We start from the raw sequence: 13,538 nt of genomic DNA, 5'->3' as shown, positions 1-13,538 counted from the left end.
TGAACAAAGCGTCTTTGTTGTGGATGTCATGACACCCGCCTATGAAAAACAAGAAGTGAGGTACCAAGGAAGCAAGATAGGTTTTATCATACTGTAGAGAAAATAACAAGAGATTAACAATAGTAGAGAAAATAACAAGAGATTAGCGATAGTAGAGAAAATAACAAGAGATTAACAATAATAACAAATAACTTGTTATTTTCTCTGTGGTTTTATTGCGCTGGCCTGGAGTCAGGCGTTGGAGCTCGTAGCTTTTAGAAGGCAATTTTCATGAAAAAAAAATGGCGGAAATAATGAATATCTGAATGAAAGGAACTTCGTAAAAATCATCAATGATCAAAATTTTTAATTGTGCCAAATTACATACAAAATGCACACAGATTGGCATTACACACAAAATGCACAAACAGGCCAAAATTGCACACATTTTGTGCATTTACACACACATTGGCAACGCTGACTGAGGCTGATTTATTTGATACCATCTCGATATTCAGGGTAGTATCATATGACATAATCAGTAAGAATGCCAGGAACTTCTACTTAGGGTGTGCACCCAGAATAATGATACACATTTTTACACATGTTATATATATTGGGGGAGTCTTAGGGGTGTTGGGGGTGTGCAGAATCTCCCTGGACATAATATCTATTTTTTGCAACGGAAGTTGTAAACGTAAAAGAATAAAGAAACTAATGCAGCATTAAATTCAGAAAATATCTGCTTACGCCCCGAAACTTAAAACGAGCTATTCATTTACTTCTTAGGGAGAGGCGTTAGCTACTTGTTAGCAAGAGGCCAATGGTACCATAACAACTTGCCCGGGGGCCCCGTGAGAGAATGGCATATATTAATTATATGTATTAGGGGTATAATTTAGTATAGGTACCACAACACACTTGTTTGCTCTGGGGCCTAATATGGTGTTAAAACGGCACTGGACAGTAGAGTAGACGGGACTAGCGCGGGGCCCGATTGGGAGCAATCGGTCCAATCGGCTTAAGGCTGGCTCTGCTCCTACGCCTGATTTCAGTATTGGTGCATTTGTATATATTAATATTTATAGTCAAACCAATACTGTTAAAACAAAGAGCAAAAATGTGTACTAAAAATATTTATTAGCCTACTATTCAATGATGATGCCAGGGGAGAGCGGGGGAAATTCACTCGAGGCCAGGGGCGTCATTTTAGATTTCGCTTGAGGAGAGCAAGAACCCCACAGACATAAGAATTTTATGTTTTGTACTAGTATATCAGTAGATAATCGATTAAAGTATATGTATTTCTCAAACTCTTGGGTGGAGCAATTACCCCGTTCTGCCCCCTAAATGACGCCCCTGCTCGAGGCATATCTCCGATTAGTGTTGACATGAGACGAGACGAGAAAGTAGGTTTCGAAATTTTATCTACAAATTCGGTTTCTAAGTGCCTTGTACTACTATTCGTAATTACTTTCATTGATTCAACTCATTTGATTGGTTTCATATGATAAAAAAAAAAGAACAATAAATAAAATACCACAACTACCATTAGTAATCAGAAACGAAAGTAACATAAAAAAACTTGAGCGACCGTGACAGGACTCGAACCTGCAATCTTCGGATCCGAAGTCCGACGCCTTATCCATTAGGCCACACGGTCAACACGTACAAATCTCTCCGGAATGGTAGATGAGGTTGGTTTAGTCGCTCTTCTGTGTGACGTAACAAGTCGCGAAATCAATATTACAATTTGTGATAGTTGTAATTTTCGTTTTCCGCTCTAAAAATTAAGTTATCAATTATAGCAAATAATTTTTATTGTAGTAAGAACCTCACATGTAAGAATACCACAAGTGTGGGTTGCCGGTATCTGCTTTAGTACGCATGCCGCGCCAATAACAGCATTAGATATCTGAATACTCATTTATAACTGTAGTTTTAAATTATCTTTCCCCGAAATAAACCACCAACTACCACTACTGCAAATAGTATAGCTACTGTACTTGTTTAAGTTTGCAACTGTCCCATCTTCTTGTTAGGTGTTAAGCGCCAAAACTTGAAGGTTAAACCGAAGACATTCGCAAAGGGGGTAGGGGCTATACAGTGTAGAATTCAGGCATGTTCAAGGAGGGGAGGGCTGAGCATTCTCTAGAATGTATATGCAAGCACCCCTCTAGATTATCTATACTTATGCATTGAAATATTTGTAGTTTTCTGTTTATTTATTTTATTTTATTTTATTTTATTTTATTTTTTTTTTTTTTTGGAAATAAGTCTTAAAATCATTTTTTTTTTAAAGATTAGTTTCTTCTTTTGCCCAACCTGATTGTTCTAAGTAACAAACCGCGTTCTCGTATAAAGTCGAAGTTAAATAAATAAATACATAAATAAATAACTTGGAAATTAGATACAGACGCACACAACGTTTTATACTGCAGATCCGTAGCCAGAGAGGTGCTAGAATGGGCAATGTCCCCTCTAAAATAGAACGTTGTAGAAAATTTGTAAATTAACTGAAAACTAGATTTTATGTTCTTGAAATTTAATTTACGAAATTAAATTCCATTACTGCAATTTACTCATTTCTACGTAAAATGTTCTTCTTGCTAGATGCACAAATTTTTTGCCATTGGCCTTTTCTATTTCAAGAATTTCAAGCACATTTACCAGAGGCGTCATGGGCGTCTCTGGCGGGGGGGACGGGGGGGACGCGTCCCCCCCAATATTTTGAGTGACATAATCTAAAATTCCGCTGAGATACTAGCAGTTAGATCATTTCCTTTGATGTCCCCCCCAAATTTTACATGCCAGAGACGCCAATGAGAGGCGTCATTCAATTGTCCCCCTGAATTTAGTTTCTAGGCACCCAGTACTTTAATGAAAAAAGGATTTAAGCTATTATTTATATATTTTTGAAAGTTTATACTGAACTCATGATATACCTATCATAGTCTGGGGTTCTGGCTGCCCCCTCCCAGTTTTTATCTTCTAGGTCCGCCACCGTATGTATATACATTTTAATCCATAGATAATAATATACCAATGAAAAACCTGAAAATCTACTGACATCTAGCCCCCCCTTCCGAAACAAAATCTGAAATGAGGCTGCTGCCAAGTACTTTATTTGTACACCATAACAAGCATTCAAAACTAGGGCCAACCTACCAGAGGCGGATCCAGGGGGGGAGATCGGGGCAATTGCCCCTCCCCCCAGAAGATGAAACTTTCTTATTTTATATATATAAATAAAACCCATCCCAAAGTTTAGAGCCCTTAAAAGTTGTAGTATGACAACCCACCGCCTCCCCAGAAGTCGGTCCTGGATCCGCCCCTGCAACCTACTTTTCAAAGAATACCTGCATTACAGTGGCGTATTTACGATTTTGTTTCAGGGGGTGCTTTGCTAACTTTCGGGAGGAGCTTTGCCTGAAAATGTGAAAATCCAGCAAGATATTTCATATACTTTACTATAGTAAGTAAGATTTCGGGGGAGCTTCAGCCCGGAAACCTCCCCTAAATACGCCACTCCTCCATCAAGTTCCACAACATTAGCTGCGAACATAAATAAGTTAGTCTTATTAATTTTGACAAGTGGTAAATTGAATGCAAGCAATGAATAAAACGTAAAATTTTAAAAATGTTTTTGTACTTATCGCCTAAAGTTGCTGAGATTGTTCACATTTATAAGGGAAGGAATATTTCAATTTTAATGATAATTAACAAACAAAATACATTACAATGCGACTTCTATTAATTATGGAAAACTCGGTTTCAATTATATTAAGAGCTATATAGTATTACTTTCTCAGTTTTTTTCTTATTAATAAATACTCATACACAAACAGGCCCGTATCCACTGGGGTCTAGGGGAGCCGAGACCCCTAAATTTTTATTGCCCCCCTAGACATTTCATGATAGGCTTGCAAATGAAGTATAATATGGTGATGAACTATACCTGTACTATGGTGATTAACTATACTATGGTTGGATCTGCCCCCCCCCCCCTAACTACTACCGAGGCCCATCTACATTTTTGGGCTGGCTACTGTCCTGTACACAAGAGGTTAGTTCCCAGTATTTTTATCATTACTGGACATTAATTAAATGAAACCTACAGAAAATGAGACAAAACTGATGAAAAAAAGAAGCTACGAAGCTTTTGTTTAGTGTAAATGCAATGTGAATGTAACAGCTAAACTTACTTTTTAATATAATTTGTATGATTATGACCAATCTTAATAATATTTGCCAAAGGAGCTACGACTTTGTTACAGCATTCCATAAATAATAAATTCATAAACAGGCCCATCGAGAGCCAACTCGGGCTTTAGGGTTGAGTTATCATCGGGCCCAGTATAAAAACTGACAAATTACGATATCTCATACATTTACTAGTTACTTTATACTAATTACATTCAATAATATACTAATTACATTACTAGAGTTACACTTCGTAGTTCACAAAACAGCCTTTCTTGCCTTCCTGCTAACAAATGTATCTACGATATCACTAAATTTTAACTTGCGGGCTAAAGTAGACTCAATTATAAGAGTTCGCAAATCGAATACTCTTTGTTGAGACATCGGGATGACCGAAGGACATTTTTTTGCTCTTGCGAGTTCATTAAACAATCTTTCAGCCTCCGCCACGGACACTGGTAGAGTACAAAAAATACGAAGAGCAATAGTAACATTCGGTAAAATGTTGACTGGTTTTTGGTCAAGAGCTGTACGTTCGTACTTTTCCCTCAAGTTCATCATAGCTCAATGTTAGATACTTCCATAAGAAATCGAATTTCGTGTTTAGATCATGTATTGCCTTATAGCGGACGACACTAACTAATCTTGTGAGTAACGCTTGATTATTGAATCCTCTTGAATACTGCCCATAAAGTTTAAATGATATTAAGAATAATAATAACATCACCTGGGAGGTGGTATCTCAGGGAGAAAGCTTGTGTAATGAAATTTGCCATTTACGAATGGTATGTACAGATTTTCTTTCTTCTTTTCTTTCTTCTGACCTTAAGACTCCTAACTCTATAATACGTAAACAAACTAAAAAGTCCAAAAATGAAAAAATCGATAGATTTGATTAACCTGAATAAAATTATATGGATGAGTATGAATCCTCATGAGTAGTTTTCGAGAAAATCTACAAAAAACGAGTTTTTGTAAACTCCAAAAATGTATGGTGTTCGATAATCACTCTCCTATTACGATGAAACTAATCCTGATGTGTATACCAATCAAGATTTTTTATTATGACGTGAGCAAGACAACAGTATGGTTAATGAGATAACTGTCTTTAATTATATGATCAACTTTTAAACTTTATTTTTTGTTATATATAATGTTGTCCAACGATAAGACATATATATCAATCGATAAATAACATCAAGATGAATAAAATGGCATGCATAAAGGTGAATTATCATGCGTAATTTTTGAGAAAATCGCGAGAAACCGATCTTTATGGATTTTAAAATGTATGTCCGTTCAAAATCTGATGCATTTAATAGTTTATATTCTATTTTGCTGCAATGTTGGTGCTCGTGCAGTTTTGAAGCAACACATTTTGGAATGTTTACAGGTAAAATTCAATACTTAGCATGAAAAGTCACATTTATAAGGAACAAATTTCTGCAGACGACAGAATTAAATACAGAGTAATACAGCTGTAATTTAGATTAACAAGTGTAGGGTTACTAGTATAAAATCATTACAAGTGCTTTACGACGGATAAAATAAGTGAGTTCATATGAAAGATGACTGTATTAGATGTTATTTTCTACCAACGGTATATTTCTGCACAGTATACAAAACCTGTACTCTATGTTTACAAGTGGAGCGTTATTAGTATGAAACCATGACAAGTGCTATTGAAACTTGTATCATTGCAAAAAAAAAAAAAAAAATTCTTTTCACTCGCACCGGTTACGCCCATACACACAATCGCCCATACGCCCGCTGACACTCCTACGCTACCGCGACAGCCCACTAACTTCGCCCTTCTCTGACTCGGTTAGATAGCATTCGTACTTTTTAATGGAGACCTAGCACAGGTTGATTTGTGTTTTTTTGCACTGTCATTTTTATGCCATATACCTGGAAGCCGTATATATACGCAAACCGTAAAAGAATTTTAAATTTTCAACTTATTACTTCTGATGGCCCCCTTGAATTTTATCTATGGCAAATGAGGTAGTTTTATGTCGCCCAGTGCAAACCTTTTAGAGGACAATAACAAGGAAATTTGTGAAAGAATTATAATGTTTCAACAATTCTTTCTAGTGGTGTACCAAAAGTAAATCAGAACGAGAAAATTTCCTTATTATTATATTTATGCACTGTTTCAGAGTACCAGATTCTTTCTGTTTTCTCCTAACAATGAAATAAATACCACTTGAATACAAGTATAAAATGAGACACAATTAATAAGATTGTAAGGAAAATATTTAATTCAACAGAAATTATCTTATGTTGGTCTCTTGGAAGTGATAAAAAAAATATTCTACAATAATATCAGCGAAAGAAAAAAATGTCCAAAGATCACACATGTACCAAGATATATGTATCAAAATAGAAGAAAATGGTATGTGTCAGTATAAAAAATCATTCGTAGTTGTCGATAAGAATTGAGAAAAGTAAATTATTTTGTAAAACCTAAAACTTGATGCTGAACGAAAACAACACCGCCCATCAAAGTGAGACTGAAGATTAAGTATACCCTCATATGAAGGTCTTCATTATCACATTAATAGAACTCGGAAGTTGAAGATCTAAAAATTGCCTAAAAAGGACCTATGGAAAGACCTAAAAATATATATTTTTTTTTTAAAAAAAAGGACCTAAAAACTGTAAAAAAAAAAAAAGGACATAAAAATCAGACCCAATTTAATTAGAATTACGTATTTAATGAATATAATGCTCAAGAAATACAAGTTTCTGGTAGTATAGGGTCTACAATATACAGTTGAAAGACACTTTATCAATAAAATGATTTGCTTTGTCGTTTAATTTGCAGTATTGATTCTGTTATCCAAGTTAAATCCTATATTCTGAACACTTTTCGAGGACAACTAGAAGCCGGACACTTTTGGAGAAGTCCAGGACACGAAATTGGCCCGTAACACTCTGAAATTATAACTGATCTGTGTCAGTTCGCACGTAATAAAAAATATTTCAATATTTTATGCTTTAAATTGTAGGTAAAGAACAAAATTACTTCCCCGCCAGATATGAATTCGGCAGCCTTGAGCAGCAAGACGTTCTAAAATAAATTTTTATTAGGCCTTTTCTAGGAGTGGCTCAAGGGAAAATTTTCACCTGGGCAAGAGATTTGTTGCTCCTTTCCCAGTCCTAACCTATGGTTTACATTTTATTACAGTGATTTTAATAATTTAGAAGCTATTTTTCAGAAGGAGGTAGGGCGTGTTCTAATCCGATTCTGAGTTGCAACACAGACTCAAGCAGCCAGTGACGTATTCAAAAATTTTGTTTTGGGGAGGATATGCACTACACAGGTCACAAAATCTCCATTTGCAGATGCGAGAAAATGATAAAAAAAAAAAAAAAGTAATTCGAGAGGGTTTTCAGACCAATAGTCCTCCTAAATACACCACTCCAAACAGCCGTTATGGTCTGCGCGAAGTTGAGTTTTAAACATACAACACATGCCATAGTGCGACGAAATTCCCTTTTTTCCGTGGTGGAAAAAGATGAGCAATTGTTCAGAAAAAAGTACAAAACTTTTTAATTTTTTGTTCCTTTCCCCCTGACGACGGCGTCCCAGGCAACCGCCCACCCTTTGGGCTGCCCTGGCCTTTCCGTACAAGACATTATCCGCCTTATGCAGAGTCGTTTAGACGCATGATTAGAGTCATACTAAAGGTCTAACTACAGCAGGAAACATATGTTAGTCGAACTCTTTAGTATGGCACTAACCACGACTCTGCATAAAGCCCTATATGTATAGATTAAGACAATTTGAAGAAATCTGTAGTTGTTTAAATATGCAAATCTAGTCGTTGAAGAATGTCTAATCTTCTGAATTTTCTTTACTAAAGAAAATGGGCCTTATGCAGAGTCGTTTGGAGGATGATTAGTGCCATACTAAAGAGTTCGACTAACATAAATTTTCTGCAGTAGTCAGGTCTTTAGTATGATGCTAATCATACGTCAAAAGGACTCTGCATAGGGCGGAATATGTTTAAGAGTTGGTGGTGATTCGAGTTAATGACCACTAAATTAATTGTCGAAAGATGAAGTGCAAAAAAAAAAAAACGTTAAGACCTATAAAAAGCTTTTTAAAAAGACAAATAAACAAAACACGCCGAAAAAGGCAAAAACGGACAAATAAAATCCACCATTTTCTGGCCTACAATGACCCAAAATGAGCATATATTATGTTAAGCCTCGTCTTCGGGAACTCGTAAAAAAGAGGATTTTTCCTCAACTTCCGGGCCCTAGACATTAACGAGACAACAGTACGTAGCGTGTGGTTAACAAGATACGACACAAAAATTACGATTAACTATTAACACCTTGACTGCCACCATTTCTATTAACCGTTATCACCTGTGTACCACGGACAACAGACCGTCAGTAATACTTTGTTTTTACCTTTGTTTTAGCCACACAAATGTCTAATTTTCTTTGTGTGTGGATTTGCATATACACGACGTGAACATTAAAATTTGACTTCTATGCCATATATATTTAATTGCATACATACCTATAGAACGAACGCGACAGAAGTGCAATATATTGTTTTTATACCGAAAATCATACACGTGGCGCTGCAAGGGAGAGCCGTGTGCATGGAATTCCCTACATTAACGTGTCGACATCAACGGTAGTTAACGTGTTAAACTTTATTTTGTATTTGACTGAAATGCAGTTCAAAAGTAAGATATACATGATTTGATAGATCACATCGATCTTAACAAAATAATACACCTAAAGATTAAATATGATGCGTGGTTTCCAAGAAAAACGAACTTTTGTGCCACTAATATATATATATATATATATATATATATATATATATATATATATATATATATATATATATATATATATATATATATATATATATATATTCTTCACTTCCAATGATAATTAACAGTTCTGCTGGAACAGATTGTTAATAGCTATTTTTATCCACTGTAAATACGTATAAAAATAAACTGTTGCATATCAAATCATATCTTTCCTAACAGTGATTCGGGAATTCCTAGTAATGATACATATAATCCTAATAGCTACAAAACATATTACTTTAATATCTTGCAATACTTGGTTATGTTGATCCGATTTCCACCAGTGTCCATGAATCTTTTCTAAAAGCAGACACTATGGATAAAAATTTACAGAGAAATAAAATTTTCGTTATGTAGATAGTTAGAATTTCATATCTACCACTTCAGTTGGTTTAAAAGTACATAGTATGTATGAAATGCAATATACACGTTATAAAACAACACAAATACATAAACAGTGTATTCACAATAATAAATAATTAGTACCATTCACAGAATAACACAATTGAAATAGAGATAAATATATAGCATGAAATATATAAACTTTAAAAGATATTAGATAAGAAAGAATAACATATCACCAAGGAGGTAGCATATCACAGAGAAAGATTATGTAACTTAACGGACTATTACACATGGAATAGTCAAATTTTCTTTGTTCTCATAATCAATTACAACATTACTATTAATACGATTTTGTGTTAGAGTAAGAAAGTAGATACTTTACAGTGTATTTTTCTCCAATTACGTATTAAGTTTCTGAGTTGTACTGCAGAAATATGATTTGAGTTTTTTTTTAGATCTAATTCATGAGATAAGGTAATGATCAAATGACCTCCTAAGAAGCAAATATATTTTTTGAATAATAACAAAGTGTAGTTTAAGACTTCTAACTATTTGGTATGTTTAAAATCAGAAGAAAATCCCGTATTCATGAAACCATCGCAGAGTAAGTATTGGAAATTCAACAATACTATGAGCATTTAACGAAATAAACGTCCAAAGATGAAATATAAACCCTCGATAGATTTCTTTCACTGAAGAAAGTGATATGATTACTCTAAATCCTTATGCCTAGTTTTCTAGAAAATCGATAAAAAAAACAGTTACTGTATGCTGTACGATTATCAAGCCAATTGTCAAATTGAAACTGATCTTGAAATATACACTAACCAAGAATTTCTTTACGGCACTAGCAAAAGGACAGTATATAATATGATTAATGAGATGTAGCCCGAAGTCATTATACCGTATACTCTTAACCTTAATTTATGTTTAATTATGATATTGTGTGAAGATAAGACATATGTTAGTCGATAAATCACATTGATACACATACTACTTGTGAACTTGTAGTGATATATGACTTGTAAACTTTAGTGCGATTTTGTTCGTATGACACACTCTAAAAACGATATAGTTTGAACAACCAGAAGTATGATTGATGTAATAATATGGCTCCATCAATACTTATAGCTGGAAGCTCAATATGATATGGTTAAAAATACAGCTGAATCAGCAAAATGTATTGCTGTCGCAGTAAGTTTTATAATGAAACCAATTATATCAATTATAGTAGTTGTAATTATATGGATTTAGGATTTAGATTTCTGGGCTTTCGGCATCTAAGGCCATTCAGCCCTTCACGATTTGAGGGATGACGTCCCTCGGCGAGCACACAATCCGGGGAAAGAGAAGAAAGAAAGGCTTGGGGAAGGAAGAAAGCGGCCTGGGACTGATAAGTTAGGCACCACCCCGGCATTTGCCTAGTGTGAATGAGGAAAACCTCATTCAGGGTGTTACACTTTTTCGACCGAGTGACCCCACTGGGAATCGAAACCGGAACCGCTCGCACCGAAGACGAGAGCGCTAGCAACTAGCTACACGGGGCCACTACTTGTAATTATAAAATATTGTAATGGTCTTGGTATTTCCAATTATGTGGTAGTTCTACAGACCATCACAATATTTTATAATTACAAGTATAATAATTGACATAATTGTTACGATCATAAGCGACAGCAATACAATTTGTTGATCCAGCTGTATTTTTAACCATATCATATTGAGCTCCCAGCTATAAGTATTATTGAAGCCATATTATTGCATCAATCATACTTCTGGTTGTTCCAACTATACCGTTTATAGAGTGCAACATCCACGAATATGACAACTTACTTATATCAACTATAAAGAAAAGGCTTAAATATTCTAATAACTTTAATTATACAATGCCCATTATACAATAGTGAGTGACATTAGCGACTAGAATGAATGAATGCGCATTCAATGTATGTACCTGATAAAGGTAAATAAACAATACATCATGCTGTATGTAGAAAAAACTTTAGAAAATTAAAAGCAAGAGAAGATTAAGATTAATTTTAATTAAAATGAAGACATTAGTGTTTTCTGAACTTATAATTCACATATCATATAACCGATAGAAGTTGGTTGAAGTACAATGAGTTAGAGATATTGGCGAACTAAATACGTGGATGCATGCAGATGTTGATTAAAACTGAATTTTATTATATATAGGATTTCTTTTTTTCTATTTTCCAGATATCATATTGTCACGTTATTCTAAATGTGGATATCTTCACACAAATACTAGAAGTATTGAATTTTCAAATACTATTTACCAATTCTTTAATGTTCCTGTCCATAATTATATTCAACTATCGAAAGATATTATTCTCTTTAAAGATTGATTTAGTAAATATAAAATTTGTAATATGAATAAACATTTCGTTTATTAATTCATCCAGATTTTGTTCTTATAAAACAAAATGATATGTTAAAAGTATTTGAATTTATATACTATTTATTTATAGAAGGTTTCTTTTATGTGGCGAAGTTAAGGCTGCAAACATTCAAACATTCAACCACGTGCTTACATTTTTTATGAAATACTTTAAAACACAAATAACACAATTACCAGAGAAAAGAATTTTAACCCACACGTTCTTTAATACATATAATATGATACTAAGTGAGAAAAATGGCTAAATGCTACAAATAATATACTTACGTAGAGAGGATAGATCTAAAATAAAAATTATATATGTAAAACATTAAAATGAGTATTATATATCGCTAAAAATGAACAGATAAACATTATAATCAGATATTTTTTTTAAAAAAAACTAAGGCGTACATTACAAAGTATCAACAAGAATAGATTGTTAGTTGGGATCCTTTTACTAGAATATTTATAGAAATATAATGATATGTATAGATAGTATGTAACCTTAAGAATTGAGACATCTTGAAGGTTTTAGGAAAGTTGTTAAATTATGCCAAGTGTCCATAAAGGTACTTTTGTGTCAAGACTTCCTGCAACAGAAAGAACTATTGAGACTGACAATATCAACAACTTGAGTTCGCAGTCAGATGCGCGAAGAATGTTAAACAAATGCAGATTGAATGACACCGCTGGACTTGTTTACGTTTTATTGTTTACTACAACGATCACACAAATGACGTAAGCTCATCCGTTATCTTTATATCGTATATAGGGGATATTTGTTTCATGCCTACGCTGAAGACTGAATAGCCTAGTGGTTAGCGTTCTTGCCTACTATTCTAAGTACTCAGGAAGTGAAGCGGGTTCGAATCTTGTTCAGGCCGACCACTCTGACTGAGGCTCCGCGGTTTTATCTGTAGCTCTCCCTTACACAAAGGAGACTATAGATTACACAGAGGACCCTCAGTCAGAATGGTCGGCCTAAACCCCGTCCACTTCTGGAGTACTGGATTAGTGGCAGTGACGCTTACTAGTGGGCTATTCAGTCTTGCTGCCGGGAACCAGAATACAAATAATGGGGATCACTGATCCACAGCATTTTTGCAACAAACATCGTCGAAGCTGAAACCTAAAACATCAATGAATTAAAGTGTCAATACTTAATATCATGTATGATTTTAACTGAATTACCAATTAAATTATTATAATAAACATTTGATCTTTAAAAATAATGTAAATATATTCTTGTTATAATTGTTAGAGTTCAACAGGTTTGTGTGACAGATTTGTTCCTTTCTAAGTTACAAGATTCTGTTCGTTATATATAGTATGTTATACATTTCTTTATGATTAAAAGTATTTCCTGTGTATACCGTTGATAACGTATGGAATATGTTTTTAGTAAGGAGAATGAAAGGAATCATATTATATATATTGGATATTACTCGTATATGAAATAATACTTGAATATTGATTTTCTACAATTATTAACGCATGTTAAAATAAATACTACACACAAATATTTTTAAGATAATTAAATATTTAAAGCAATAAATCGGATTATCAAATTGAGCAAAATATAATCCATTATAAAACAATAAATATCAAGTTTCACCGACTTTTTGTAGAATTTAAATTTTAATTTAGAACCAATAAATGCTGCTCATACGACACCAATGATTACTATAGAAGTTCACTCTTTCAACCAAGGCTTTCAAGATTTAAATACGAAGTAGAAATCGACTTGCATTTCAATTTTAAAC

At 34.0% G+C, this 13,538-nt stretch overlaps 1 non-coding gene across 1 annotated transcript; it reads right to left on the bottom strand.

Moving 5' to 3' along the window:
* Nucleotides 1-1,569: 1,569 nt before the first annotated feature.
* TRNAR-UCG (transfer RNA arginine (anticodon UCG)) lies at nt 1,570-1,642 on the bottom strand. The gene has a single exon. It is a non-coding gene; the product is annotated as a tRNA-Arg (tRNA).
* Between the last annotated feature and the right edge of the window lie 11,896 nt (nt 1,643-13,538).

Source organism: Thermobia domestica, chromosome 4 (genome assembly GCF_964235325.1).
Source record: "Thermobia domestica chromosome 4, izTheDome1.hap1.1, whole genome shotgun sequence".
Lineage (NCBI taxonomy): Eukaryota > Metazoa > Arthropoda > Insecta > Zygentoma > Lepismatidae > Thermobia > Thermobia domestica.
Note: the sequence above shows the minus strand (reverse complement) of the source record. Positions and strands in the feature narration are given on the sequence as shown.